Here is a 12,886-nt window from a genome sequence, read left to right on the forward strand (position 1 = left end):
TTTTTATCTTTCACACTTTTGACTTTCTTTATTCATCCAAATAGCAAACTCATCACCACTCAACCTGACCAACTCGGCTATGTCCCCGTGCTGCAGTTCTCTGTCTTATCTAGATCATTTGCAATTGAATGGAATAGATCCCTTTTGGACAAAGTGGATTCACCTGCTGCTGCAGTGACCACAGGTGTGATAACATCTAGAATTGGCATCTGGTGCGATCTCTCCGCTTCCACTCCAAAGAAAGTTACCTGTTTATTCCTATCATGCATTGGTTTTTGGGGTTTTCTTTGAGTAATGATGATCTCTTTAGTAGTCTGTTGGCGCCCTCTCCTGGAGGAATAGTTTGCTTGCTCTTGGACATTCTAAAAGAGAGGTCATGATAGACATTGAGCTTCTGAGCTCAATTGGGGAAAGTCATGGGTGATGAATGTTTGCAACCTACTGCGAAGCCTCATACCGCAATATAAGGAACGTCAAATACTAAGAAAGGGCGGCCTATGAAAGAATTACTACTTTCAATAAGTACACTTAAACGGCTAATTGGGAATAGAAAAACTGTAAAAAGCCCTCTGAGAAAGCCCCCCTCTAACCTTTGATAGTAAGCTTTTCTGTAGTCTGCCTGTTGATGTATTTTCCGTTTGAACTGTGCACAACATGAAGAGACGGAACACTGGCGGCTTGTCACAATGCCCCCCGATGACATCACAATAGCGCTGCTGCCTAGAAAACAAGCTGCGCAGAAGAAGTTGTTCTTTGGGTGGGAGGGTGGGCTAGTGGAAGGAGGGGGCAATCTCTTTTTTTCCCGGGTGGTAGGGGGATGACAGGAGAAGGGAAGCGGGTGGTGAGAAAGGTACAGAGGGCAGGGTTTGGGGGCTGGGAAGGAAAGGGAAAAGATTAGGGTTTGGGGATGATGAAAGGGCTTTCTACGGGTAAGGATGGCAAAGGGTGGCAGTGACGGAAAGTCAGGCAACCTGTCCTGTCCGTCTTTTTGTATCGTGAATTGGAAAGACTGCAAGGGGGAGGGGAGTTGCTTGCGCCCTAAAGGAGGAGTTATTCAGATTCATTGCAGTGGGCGGCGGCTGCAAAACGCACCATTCTTCTTGTTTTGGCTCTGCAAAGCAGCCTTTTCAAGGGTTGGCTTGGGTGACAAAATGTCTTGTGTAGGCGTGGGTTTGTCTCCCTCTCGCTCTCTCTCCCTAAGATGTGTCCGGCATAGGCCAGGGTGCCACTCGAGGCCCAAACCAATTCTGGTTATCGCTTCTCGGCCTTTTGGCTAAGATCAAGTGTAGTATCTGTTCTTATCAGTTTAATATCTGATACGTCCCCTATCTGGGGACCATATATTAAATGGATTTTTAGAACAGGGAGATGGAAAAAGAGCTTGCTCTGTCCACTCCACGCATTGACCTGGTATTGCAGTACCTCCAGGAACGGTGCACCCCTTCTTAACCCAGTTTCCAAAAGCAGAACTCAATTCACCTGATTCATATTAGCCCGATTTAATGAATTGGAAGAAAGCATACGTCTTCATATGCACCTCAATTTGGCCCATTCACTTTTCACACTTCCTCCTTTTGTTTTTTATCTTTCACACTTTTGACTTTCTTTATTCATCCAAATAGCAAACTCATCACCACTCAACCTGACCAACTCGGCTATGTCCCCGTGCTGCAGTTCTCTGTCTTATCTAGATCATTTGCAATTGAATGGAATAGATCCCTTTTGGACAAAGTGGATTCACCTGCTGCTGCAGTGACCACAGGTGTGATAACATCTAGAATTGGCATCTGGTGCGATCTCTCCGCTTCCACTCCAAAGAAAGTTACCTGTTTATTCCTATCATGCATTGGTTTTTGGGGTTTTCTTTGAGTAATGATGATCTCTTTAGTAGTCTGTTGGCGCCCTCTCCTGGAGGAATAGTTTGCTTGCTCTTGGACATTCTAAAAGAGAGGTCATGATAGACATTGAGCTTCTGAGCTCAATTGGGGAAAGTCATGGGTGATGAATGTTTGCAACCTACTGCGAAGCCTCATACCGCAATATAAGGAACGTCAAATACTAAGAAAGGGCGGCCTATGAAAGAATTACTACTTTCAATAAGTACACTTAAACGGCTAATTGGGAATAGAAAAACTGTAAAAAGCCCTCTGAGAAAGCCCCCCTCTAACCTTTGATAGTAAGCTTTTCTGTAGTCTGCCTGTTGATGTATTTTCCGTTTGAACTGTGCACAACATGAAGAGACGGAACACTGGCGGCTTGTCACAATGCCCCCCGATGACATCACAATAGCGCTGCTGCCTAGAAAACAAGCTGCGCAGAAGAAGTTGTTCTTTGGGTGGGAGGGTGGGCTAGTGGAAGGAGGGGGCAATCTCTTTTTTTCCCGGGTGGTAGGGGGATGACAGGAGAAGGGAAGCGGGTGGTGAGAAAGGTACAGAGGGCAGGGTTTGGGGGCTGGGAAGGAAAGGGAAAAGATTAGGGTTTGGGGATGATGAAAGGGCTTTCTACGGGTAAGGATGGCAAAGGGTGGCAGTGACGGAAAGTCAGGCAACCTGTCCTGTCCGTCTTTTTGTATCGTGAATTGGAAAGACTGCAAGGGGGAGGGGAGTTGCTTGCGCCCTAAAGGAGGAGTTATTCAGATTCATTGCAGTGGGCGGCGGCTGCAAAACGCACCATTCTTCTTGTTTTGGCTCTGCAAAGCAGCCTTTTCAAGGGTTGGCTTGGGTGACAAAATGTCTTGTGTAGGCGTGGGTTTGTCTCCCTCTCGCTCTCTCTCCCTAAGATGTGTCCGGCATAGGCCAGGGTGCCACTCGAGGCCCAAACCAATTCTGGTTATCGCTTCTCGGCCTTTTGGCTAAGATCAAGTGTAGTATCTGTTCTTATCAGTTTAATATCTGATACGTCCCCTATCTGGGGACCATATATTAAATGGATTTTTAGAACAGGGAGATGGAAAAAGAGCTTGCTCTGTCCACTCCACGCATTGACCTGGTATTGCAGTACCTCCAGGAACGGTGCACCCCTTCTTAACCCAGTTTCCAAAAGCAGAACTCAATTCACCTGATTCATATTAGCCCGATTTAATGAATTGGAAGAAAGCATACGTCTTCATATGCACCTCAATTTGGCCCATTCACTTTTCACACTTCCTCCTTTTGTTTTTTATCTTTCACACTTTTGACTTTCTTTATTCATCCAAATAGCAAACTCATCACCACTCAACCTGACCAACTCGGCTATGTCCCCGTGCTGCAGTTCTCTGTCTTATCTAGATCATTTGCAATTGAATGGAATAGATCCCTTTTGGACAAAGTGGATTCACCTGCTGCTGCAGTGACCACAGGTGTGATAACATCTAGAATTGGCATCTGGTGCGATCTCTCCGCTTCCACTCCAAAGAAAGTTACCTGTTTATTCCTATCATGCATTGGTTTTTGGGGTTTTCTTTGAGTAATGATGATCTCTTTAGTAGTCTGTTGGCGCCCTCTCCTGGAGGAATAGTTTGCTTGCTCTTGGACATTCTAAAAGAGAGGTCATGATAGACATTGAGCTTCTGAGCTCAATTGGGGAAAGTCATGGGTGATGAATGTTTGCAACCTACTGCGAAGCCTCATACCGCAATATAAGGAACGTCAAATACTAAGAAAGGGCGGCCTATGAAAGAATTACTACTTTCAATAAGTACACTTAAACGGCTAATTGGGAATAGAAAAACTGTAAAAAGCCCTCTGAGAAAGCCCCCCTCTAACCTTTGATAGTAAGCTTTTCTGTAGTCTGCCTGTTGATGTATTTTCCGTTTGAACTGTGCACAACATGAAGAGACGGAACACTGGCGGCTTGTCACAATGCCCCCCGATGACATCACAATAGCGCTGCTGCCTAGAAAACAAGCTGCGCAGAAGAAGTTGTTCTTTGGGTGGGAGGGTGGGCTAGTGGAAGGAGGGGGCAATCTCTTTTTTTCCCGGGTGGTAGGGGGATGACAGGAGAAGGGAAGCGGGTGGTGAGAAAGGTACAGAGGGCAGGGTTTGGGGGCTGGGAAGGAAAGGGAAAAGATTAGGGTTTGGGGATGATGAAAGGGCTTTCTACGGGTAAGGATGGCAAAGGGTGGCAGTGACGGAAAGTCAGGCAACCTGTCCTGTCCGTCTTTTTGTATCGTGAATTGGAAAGACTGCAAGGGGGAGGGGAGTTGCTTGCGCCCTAAAGGAGGAGTTATTCAGATTCATTGCAGTGGGCGGCGGCTGCAAAACGCACCATTCTTCTTGTTTTGGCTCTGCAAAGCAGCCTTTTCAAGGGTTGGCTTGGGTGACAAAATGTCTTGTGTAGGCGTGGGTTTGTCTCCCTCTCGCTCTCTCTCCCTAAGATGTGTCCGGCATAGGCCAGGGTGCCACTCGAGGCCCAAACCAATTCTGGTTATCGCTTCTCGGCCTTTTGGCTAAGATCAAGTGTAGTGTTGTTCGAAGAGGTGGTTTAAGCTCCAGGCCACCTTAGTACAATGATACAATGCACACTGGAAGGTTGCGCTTGCTAGTACTCTGGGTGGATAGTATATTCATCTAGTGGAAAACATGGCCCTACCAGGATCGAGGCCATTAGACTGAGTAAGGGTGGGGGGCTATGGTACAACGTGCCCCAGGACTGACGACCCTGGAGTGAGTCTGAGCTTGCTGGCTTGGGACCCCGGCAAGCCTTGGGCTCTGTAGCACACCGTACCTTGCCTTTTCATACTTTATGAGCATATTACCCTATCCCGGCCTTCTGGCTAGGAAGGGAAATTTTTATAATCCCGGTCGGAGGTCTGGTCAGCTTTGGGCTGAGAAACTAACACCCGGTTGGAGGTCCGGGTCAGCTTCGGCTGAGAAACCAACACCCGGTTGGAGGTCTGGGTCAGCTTCGGCTGAGAAACCAACATCCGGTTGGAGGTCCGGTTAGCCTTGGGCTGAGAAACCAACACCGGTTGACGGTCCGGGCAGTTTCGGCTGCGAAACCAACAACTAGTAGCTCTCTACTCCACTTGGGTAAGATGCCTGGGTGGACGCTGGGAGCAACGACAAGGCTCAACCAGGCTTCGGCTTGGGGGAGCACCGAAGATCCCTGACCCTTGCTGTGGCCTTCTGGCTCGGAGGGACGGGGTTGATTTTTGGGGACTCTCTCCTCACGGTGGGGTCCACACGAATCCTAGCCTTTGCACTGTTTTTGGTGTGACTTCGGTCATGCATTTTTTGTGGTGCTTTGGAAAGCTTCATTAAATCAAAAAAATCTGTTCTTATCAGTTTAATATCTGATACGTCCCCTATCTGGGGACCATATATTAAATGGATTTTTAGAACAGGGAGATGGAAAAAGAGCTTGCTCTGTCCACTCCACGCATTGACCTGGTATTGCAGTACCTCCAGGAACGGTGCACCCCTTCTTAACCCAGTTTCCAAAAGCAGAACTCAATTCACCTGATTCATATTAGCCCGATTTAATGAATTGGAAGAAAGCATACGTCTTCATATGCACCTCAATTTGGCCCATTCACTTTTCACACTTCCTCCTTTTGTTTTTTATCTTTCACACTTTTGACTTTCTTTATTCATCCAAATAGCAAACTCATCACCACTCAACCTGACCAACTCGGCTATGTCCCCGTGCTGCAGTTCTCTGTCTTATCTAGATCATTTGCAATTGAATGGAATAGATCCCTTTTGGACAAAGTGGATTCACCTGCTGCTGCAGTGACCACAGGTGTGATAACATCTAGAATTGGCATCTGGTGCGATCTCTCCGCTTCCACTCCAAAGAAAGTTACCTGTTTATTCCTATCATGCATTGGTTTTTGGGGTTTTCTTTGAGTAATGATGATCTCTTTAGTAGTCTGTTGGCGCCCTCTCCTGGAGGAATAGTTTGCTTGCTCTTGGACATTCTAAAAGAGAGGTCATGATAGACATTGAGCTTCTGAGCTCAATTGGGGAAAGTCATGGGTGATGAATGTTTGCAACCTACTGCGAAGCCTCATACCGCAATATAAGGAACGTCAAATACTAAGAAAGGGCGGCCTATGAAAGAATTACTACTTTCAATAAGTACACTTAAACGGCTAATTGGGAATAGAAAAACTGTAAAAAGCCCTCTGAGAAAGCCCCCCTCTAACCTTTGATAGTAAGCTTTTCTGTAGTCTGCCTGTTGATGTATTTTCCGTTTGAACTGTGCACAACATGAAGAGACGGAACACTGGCGGCTTGTCACAATGCCCCCCGATGACATCACAATAGCGCTGCTGCCTAGAAAACAAGCTGCGCAGAAGAAGTTGTTCTTTGGGTGGGAGGGTGGGCTAGTGGAAGGAGGGGGCAATCTCTTTTTTTCCCGGGTGGTAGGGGGATGACAGGAGAAGGGAAGCGGGTGGTGAGAAAGGTACAGAGGGCAGGGTTTGGGGGCTGGGAAGGAAAGGGAAAAGATTAGGGTTTGGGGATGATGAAAGGGCTTTCTACGGGTAAGGATGGCAAAGGGTGGCAGTGACGGAAAGTCAGGCAACCTGTCCTGTCCGTCTTTTTGTATCGTGAATTGGAAAGACTGCAAGGGGGAGGGGAGTTGCTTGCGCCCTAAAGGAGGAGTTATTCAGATTCATTGCAGTGGGCGGCGGCTGCAAAACGCACCATTCTTCTTGTTTTGGCTCTGCAAAGCAGCCTTTTCAAGGGTTGGCTTGGGTGACAAAATGTCTTGTGTAGGCGTGGGTTTGTCTCCCTCTCGCTCTCTCTCCCTAAGATGTGTCCGGCATAGGCCAGGGTGCCACTCGAGGCCCAAACCAATTCTGGTTATCGCTTCTCGGCCTTTTGGCTAAGATCAAGTGTAGTATCTGTTCTTATCAGTTTAATATCTGATACGTCCCCTATCTGGGGACCATATATTAAATGGATTTTTAGAACAGGGAGATGGAAAAAGAGCTTGCTCTGTCCACTCCACGCATTGACCTGGTATTGCAGTACCTCCAGGAACGGTGCACCCCTTCTTAACCCAGTTTCCAAAAGCAGAACTCAATTCACCTGATTCATATTAGCCCGATTTAATGAATTGGAAGAAAGCATACGTCTTCATATGCACCTCAATTTGGCCCATTCACTTTTCACACTTCCTCCTTTTGTTTTTTATCTTTCACACTTTTGACTTTCTTTATTCATCCAAATAGCAAACTCATCACCACTCAACCTGACCAACTCGGCTATGTCCCCGTGCTGCAGTTCTCTGTCTTATCTAGATCATTTGCAATTGAATGGAATAGATCCCTTTTGGACAAAGTGGATTCACCTGCTGCTGCAGTGACCACAGGTGTGATAACATCTAGAATTGGCATCTGGTGCGATCTCTCCGCTTCCACTCCAAAGAAAGTTACCTGTTTATTCCTATCATGCATTGGTTTTTGGGGTTTTCTTTGAGTAATGATGATCTCTTTAGTAGTCTGTTGGCGCCCTCTCCTGGAGGAATAGTTTGCTTGCTCTTGGACATTCTAAAAGAGAGGTCATGATAGACATTGAGCTTCTGAGCTCAATTGGGGAAAGTCATGGGTGATGAATGTTTGCAACCTACTGCGAAGCCTCATACCGCAATATAAGGAACGTCAAATACTAAGAAAGGGCGGCCTATGAAAGAATTACTACTTTCAATAAGTACACTTAAACGGCTAATTGGGAATAGAAAAACTGTAAAAAGCCCTCTGAGAAAGCCCCCCTCTAACCTTTGATAGTAAGCTTTTCTGTAGTCTGCCTGTTGATGTATTTTCCGTTTGAACTGTGCACAACATGAAGAGACGGAACACTGGCGGCTTGTCACAATGCCCCCCGATGACATCACAATAGCGCTGCTGCCTAGAAAACAAGCTGCGCAGAAGAAGTTGTTCTTTGGGTGGGAGGGTGGGCTAGTGGAAGGAGGGGGCAATCTCTTTTTTTCCCGGGTGGTAGGGGGATGACAGGAGAAGGGAAGCGGGTGGTGAGAAAGGTACAGAGGGCAGGGTTTGGGGGCTGGGAAGGAAAGGGAAAAGATTAGGGTTTGGGGATGATGAAAGGGCTTTCTACGGGTAAGGATGGCAAAGGGTGGCAGTGACGGAAAGTCAGGCAACCTGTCCTGTCCGTCTTTTTGTATCGTGAATTGGAAAGACTGCAAGGGGGAGGGGAGTTGCTTGCGCCCTAAAGGAGGAGTTATTCAGATTCATTGCAGTGGGCGGCGGCTGCAAAACGCACCATTCTTCTTGTTTTGGCTCTGCAAAGCAGCCTTTTCAAGGGTTGGCTTGGGTGACAAAATGTCTTGTGTAGGCGTGGGTTTGTCTCCCTCTCGCTCTCTCTCCCTAAGATGTGTCCGGCATAGGCCAGGGTGCCACTCGAGGCCCAAACCAATTCTGGTTATCGCTTCTCGGCCTTTTGGCTAAGATCAAGTGTAGTATCGTTCGAAAAGGTGGTTTAAGGCTCCGGCCACCTTAGTACAATGATGCAATGCACACTGGAAGGTTGCGCTTGTTAGTACTTTGGGAGGATAGTATATCCATCTAGAGGAAACCATGGCCCTACCAGGATCGAGGCTATTAGACTGAGTAAGTGTGGGGGCTATGGTGCAATGTGCCCCAGGATTGACGACCCTGGAGTGAGTCTGAGCTTGCTGGCTTTGGACCCCGGCAAGCCTTGGGCTCTGTAGCACACCGTACCTTGCCCTTTCATACTTTCTGAGCATATTGCTATATCCCGGCCTTCTGGCTAGGAAGGGAAATTTTTATAATCATGGTCGGAGGTCCGTTCAGCTTTGGGCTGAGAAACCAACACCCGGTTGGAGGTCCGGGTCAGCTTCGGCTGAGAAACCAACACCCGGTTGGAGGTCCGGGTCAGCTTCGGCTGAGAAACCAACACCCGGTTGGAGGTCCGGGTCAGCTTCGGCTGAGAAACCAACACCCGGTTGGAGGTCCGGTTAGCCTTGGGCTGAGAAACCAACACCGGTTGACGGTCCGGGCAGTTTCGGCTGCGAAACCAACAACTAGTAGCTCTCTACTCCACTTGGGTAAGATGCCTGGGTGGACGCTGGGAGCAACGACAAGGCTCAACCAGGCTTCGGCTTGGGGGAGCACCGAAGATCCCTGACCCTTGCTGTGGCCTTCTGGCTCGGAGGGACGGGGTTGATTTTTGGGGACCCTCTCCTCACGGAGGGGTCCACACGAATCCTAGCCTTTGCACTGTTTTTGGTGTGACTTCGGTCATGCATTTTTTGCGGTGCTTTGGAAAGCTTCATTAAATCAAAAATCTGTTCTTATCAGTTTAATATCTGATACGTCCCCTATCTGGGGACCATATATTAAATGGATTTTTAGAACAGGGAGATGGAAAAAGAGCTTGCTCTGTCCACTCCACGCATTGACCTGGTATTGCAGTACCTCCAGGAACGGTGCACCCCTTCTTAACCCAGTTTCCAAAAGCAGAACTCAATTCACCTGATTCATATTAGCCCGATTTAATGAATTGGAAGAAAGCATACGTCTTCATATGCACCTCAATTTGGCCCATTCACTTTTCACACTTCCTCCTTTTGTTTTTTATCTTTCACACTTTTGACTTTCTTTATTCATCCAAATAGCAAACTCATCACCACTCAACCTGACCAACTCGGCTATGTCCCCGTGCTGCAGTTCTCTGTCTTATCTAGATCATTTGCAATTGAATGGAATAGATCCCTTTTGGACAAAGTGGATTCACCTGCTGCTGCAGTGACCACAGGTGTGATAACATCTAGAATTGGCATCTGGTGCGATCTCTCCGCTTCCACTCCAAAGAAAGTTACCTGTTTATTCCTATCATGCATTGGTTTTTGGGGTTTTCTTTGAGTAATGATGATCTCTTTAGTAGTCTGTTGGCGCCCTCTCCTGGAGGAATAGTTTGCTTGCTCTTGGACATTCTAAAAGAGAGGTCATGATAGACATTGAGCTTCTGAGCTCAATTGGGGAAAGTCATGGGTGATGAATGTTTGCAACCTACTGCGAAGCCTCATACCGCAATATAAGGAACGTCAAATACTAAGAAAGGGCGGCCTATGAAAGAATTACTACTTTCAATAAGTACACTTAAACGGCTAATTGGGAATAGAAAAACTGTAAAAAGCCCTCTGAGAAAGCCCCCCTCTAACCTTTGATAGTAAGCTTTTCTGTAGTCTGCCTGTTGATGTATTTTCCGTTTGAACTGTGCACAACATGAAGAGACGGAACACTGGCGGCTTGTCACAATGCCCCCCGATGACATCACAATAGCGCTGCTGCCTAGAAAACAAGCTGCGCAGAAGAAGTTGTTCTTTGGGTGGGAGGGTGGGCTAGTGGAAGGAGGGGGCAATCTCTTTTTTTCCCGGGTGGTAGGGGGATGACAGGAGAAGGGAAGCGGGTGGTGAGAAAGGTACAGAGGGCAGGGTTTGGGGGCTGGGAAGGAAAGGGAAAAGATTAGGGTTTGGGGATGATGAAAGGGCTTTCTACGGGTAAGGATGGCAAAGGGTGGCAGTGACGGAAAGTCAGGCAACCTGTCCTGTCCGTCTTTTTGTATCGTGAATTGGAAAGACTGCAAGGGGGAGGGGAGTTGCTTGCGCCCTAAAGGAGGAGTTATTCAGATTCATTGCAGTGGGCGGCGGCTGCAAAACGCACCATTCTTCTTGTTTTGGCTCTGCAAAGCAGCCTTTTCAAGGGTTGGCTTGGGTGACAAAATGTCTTGTGTAGGCGTGGGTTTGTCTCCCTCTCGCTCTCTCTCCCTAAGATGTGTCCGGCATAGGCCAGGGTGCCACTCGAGGCCCAAACCAATTCTGGTTATCGCTTCTCGGCCTTTTGGCTAAGATCAAGTGTAGTATCTGTTCTTATCAGTTTAATATCTGATACGTCCCCTATCTGGGGACCATATATTAAATGGATTTTTAGAACAGGGAGATGGAAAAAGAGCTTGCTCTGTCCACTCCACGCATTGACCTGGTATTGCAGTACCTCCAGGAACGGTGCACCCCTTCTTAACCCAGTTTCCAAAAGCAGAACTCAATTCACCTGATTCATATTAGCCCGATTTAATGAATTGGAAGAAAGCATACGTCTTCATATGCACCTCAATTTGGCCCATTCACTTTTCACACTTCCTCCTTTTGTTTTTTATCTTTCACACTTTTGACTTTCTTTATTCATCCAAATAGCAAACTCATCACCACTCAACCTGACCAACTCGGCTATGTCCCCGTGCTGCAGTTCTCTGTCTTATCTAGATCATTTGCAATTGAATGGAATAGATCCCTTTTGGACAAAGTGGATTCACCTGCTGCTGCAGTGACCACAGGTGTGATAACATCTAGAATTGGCATCTGGTGCGATCTCTCCGCTTCCACTCCAAAGAAAGTTACCTGTTTATTCCTATCATGCATTGGTTTTTGGGGTTTTCTTTGAGTAATGATGATCTCTTTAGTAGTCTGTTGGCGCCCTCTCCTGGAGGAATAGTTTGCTTGCTCTTGGACATTCTAAAAGAGAGGTCATGATAGACATTGAGCTTCTGAGCTCAATTGGGGAAAGTCATGGGTGATGAATGTTTGCAACCTACTGCGAAGCCTCATACCGCAATATAAGGAACGTCAAATACTAAGAAAGGGCGGCCTATGAAAGAATTACTACTTTCAATAAGTACACTTAAACGGCTAATTGGGAATAGAAAAACTGTAAAAAGCCCTCTGAGAAAGCCCCCCTCTAACCTTTGATAGTAAGCTTTTCTGTAGTCTGCCTGTTGATGTATTTTCCGTTTGAACTGTGCACAACATGAAGAGACGGAACACTGGCGGCTTGTCACAATGCCCCCCGATGACATCACAATAGCGCTGCTGCCTAGAAAACAAGCTGCGCAGAAGAAGTTGTTCTTTGGGTGGGAGGGTGGGCTAGTGGAAGGAGGGGGCAATCTCTTTTTTTCCCGGGTGGTAGGGGGATGACAGGAGAAGGGAAGCGGGTGGTGAGAAAGGTACAGAGGGCAGGGTTTGGGGGCTGGGAAGGAAAGGGAAAAGATTAGGGTTTGGGGATGATGAAAGGGCTTTCTACGGGTAAGGATGGCAAAGGGTGGCAGTGACGGAAAGTCAGGCAACCTGTCCTGTCCGTCTTTTTGTATCGTGAATTGGAAAGACTGCAAGGGGGAGGGGAGTTGCTTGCGCCCTAAAGGAGGAGTTATTCAGATTCATTGCAGTGGGCGGCGGCTGCAAAACGCACCATTCTTCTTGTTTTGGCTCTGCAAAGCAGCCTTTTCAAGGGTTGGCTTGGGTGACAAAATGTCTTGTGTAGGCGTGGGTTTGTCTCCCTCTCGCTCTCTCTCCCTAAGATGTGTCCGGCATAGGCCAGGGTGCCACTCGAGGCCCAAACCAATTCTGGTTATCGCTTCTCGGCCTTTTGGCTAAGATCAAGTGTAGTATCTGTTCTTATCAGTTTAATATCTGATACGTCCCCTATCTGGGGACCATATATTAAATGGATTTTTAGAACAGGGAGATGGAAAAAGAGCTTGCTCTGTCCACTCCACGCATTGACCTGGTATTGCAGTACCTCCAGGAACGGTGCACCCCTTCTTAACCCAGTTTCCAAAAGCAGAACTCAATTCACCTGATTCATATTAGCCCGATTTAATGAATTGGAAGAAAGCATACGTCTTCATATGCACCTCAATTTGGCCCATTCACTTTTCACACTTCCTCCTTTTGTTTTTTATCTTTCACACTTTTGACTTTCTTTATTCATCCAAATAGCAAACTCATCACCACTCAACCTGACCAACTCGGCTATGTCCCCGTGCTGCAGTTCTCTGTCTTATCTAGATCATTTGCAATTGAATGGAATAGATCCCTTTTGGACAAAGTGGATTCACCTGCTGCTGCAGTGACCACAGGTGTG

General features: G+C 47.2%; 7 non-coding genes and 1 pseudogene across 7 annotated transcripts; all 8 read left to right on the top strand.

Moving 5' to 3' along the window:
* Positions 1 to 1,253: 1,253 nt before the first annotated feature.
* On the top strand, positions 1,254 to 1,444 carry LOC142287385 (U2 spliceosomal RNA). The gene has a single exon (XR_012748365.1). It is a non-coding gene; the product is annotated as a U2 spliceosomal RNA (small nuclear RNA).
* A 1,387-nt stretch (positions 1,445 to 2,831) lies between these two features.
* On the top strand, positions 2,832 to 3,022 carry LOC142287386 (U2 spliceosomal RNA). Its single transcript, XR_012748366.1, has one exon. It is a non-coding gene; the product is annotated as a U2 spliceosomal RNA (small nuclear RNA).
* A 2,185-nt stretch (positions 3,023 to 5,207) lies between these two features.
* LOC142287373 (U2 spliceosomal RNA) lies at positions 5,208 to 5,406 on the top strand. Its single transcript, XR_012748358.1, has one exon. It is a non-coding gene; the product is annotated as a U2 spliceosomal RNA (small nuclear RNA).
* Positions 5,407 to 6,793: 1,387 nt separating this feature from the next.
* LOC142287387 (U2 spliceosomal RNA) lies at positions 6,794 to 6,984 on the top strand. The gene has a single exon (XR_012748367.1). It is a non-coding gene; the product is annotated as a U2 spliceosomal RNA (small nuclear RNA).
* A 1,387-nt stretch (positions 6,985 to 8,371) lies between these two features.
* LOC142287382 (U2 spliceosomal RNA) lies at positions 8,372 to 8,513 on the top strand (annotated as a pseudogene).
* Positions 8,514 to 9,214: 701 nt separating this feature from the next.
* LOC142287372 (U2 spliceosomal RNA) lies at positions 9,215 to 9,407 on the top strand. Its single transcript, XR_012748357.1, has one exon. It is a non-coding gene; the product is annotated as a U2 spliceosomal RNA (small nuclear RNA).
* A 1,387-nt stretch (positions 9,408 to 10,794) lies between these two features.
* Positions 10,795 to 10,985, top strand: LOC142287388 (U2 spliceosomal RNA). The gene has a single exon (XR_012748368.1). It is a non-coding gene; the product is annotated as a U2 spliceosomal RNA (small nuclear RNA).
* A 1,387-nt stretch (positions 10,986 to 12,372) lies between these two features.
* LOC142287389 (U2 spliceosomal RNA) lies at positions 12,373 to 12,563 on the top strand. Its single transcript, XR_012748369.1, has one exon. It is a non-coding gene; the product is annotated as a U2 spliceosomal RNA (small nuclear RNA).
* Positions 12,564 to 12,886: the final 323 nt, after the last annotated feature.

This window comes from Anomaloglossus baeobatrachus, unplaced genomic scaffold, assembly GCF_048569485.1.
Source record: "Anomaloglossus baeobatrachus isolate aAnoBae1 unplaced genomic scaffold, aAnoBae1.hap1 Scaffold_722, whole genome shotgun sequence".
NCBI classification, from domain to species: domain Eukaryota; kingdom Metazoa; phylum Chordata; class Amphibia; order Anura; family Aromobatidae; genus Anomaloglossus; species Anomaloglossus baeobatrachus.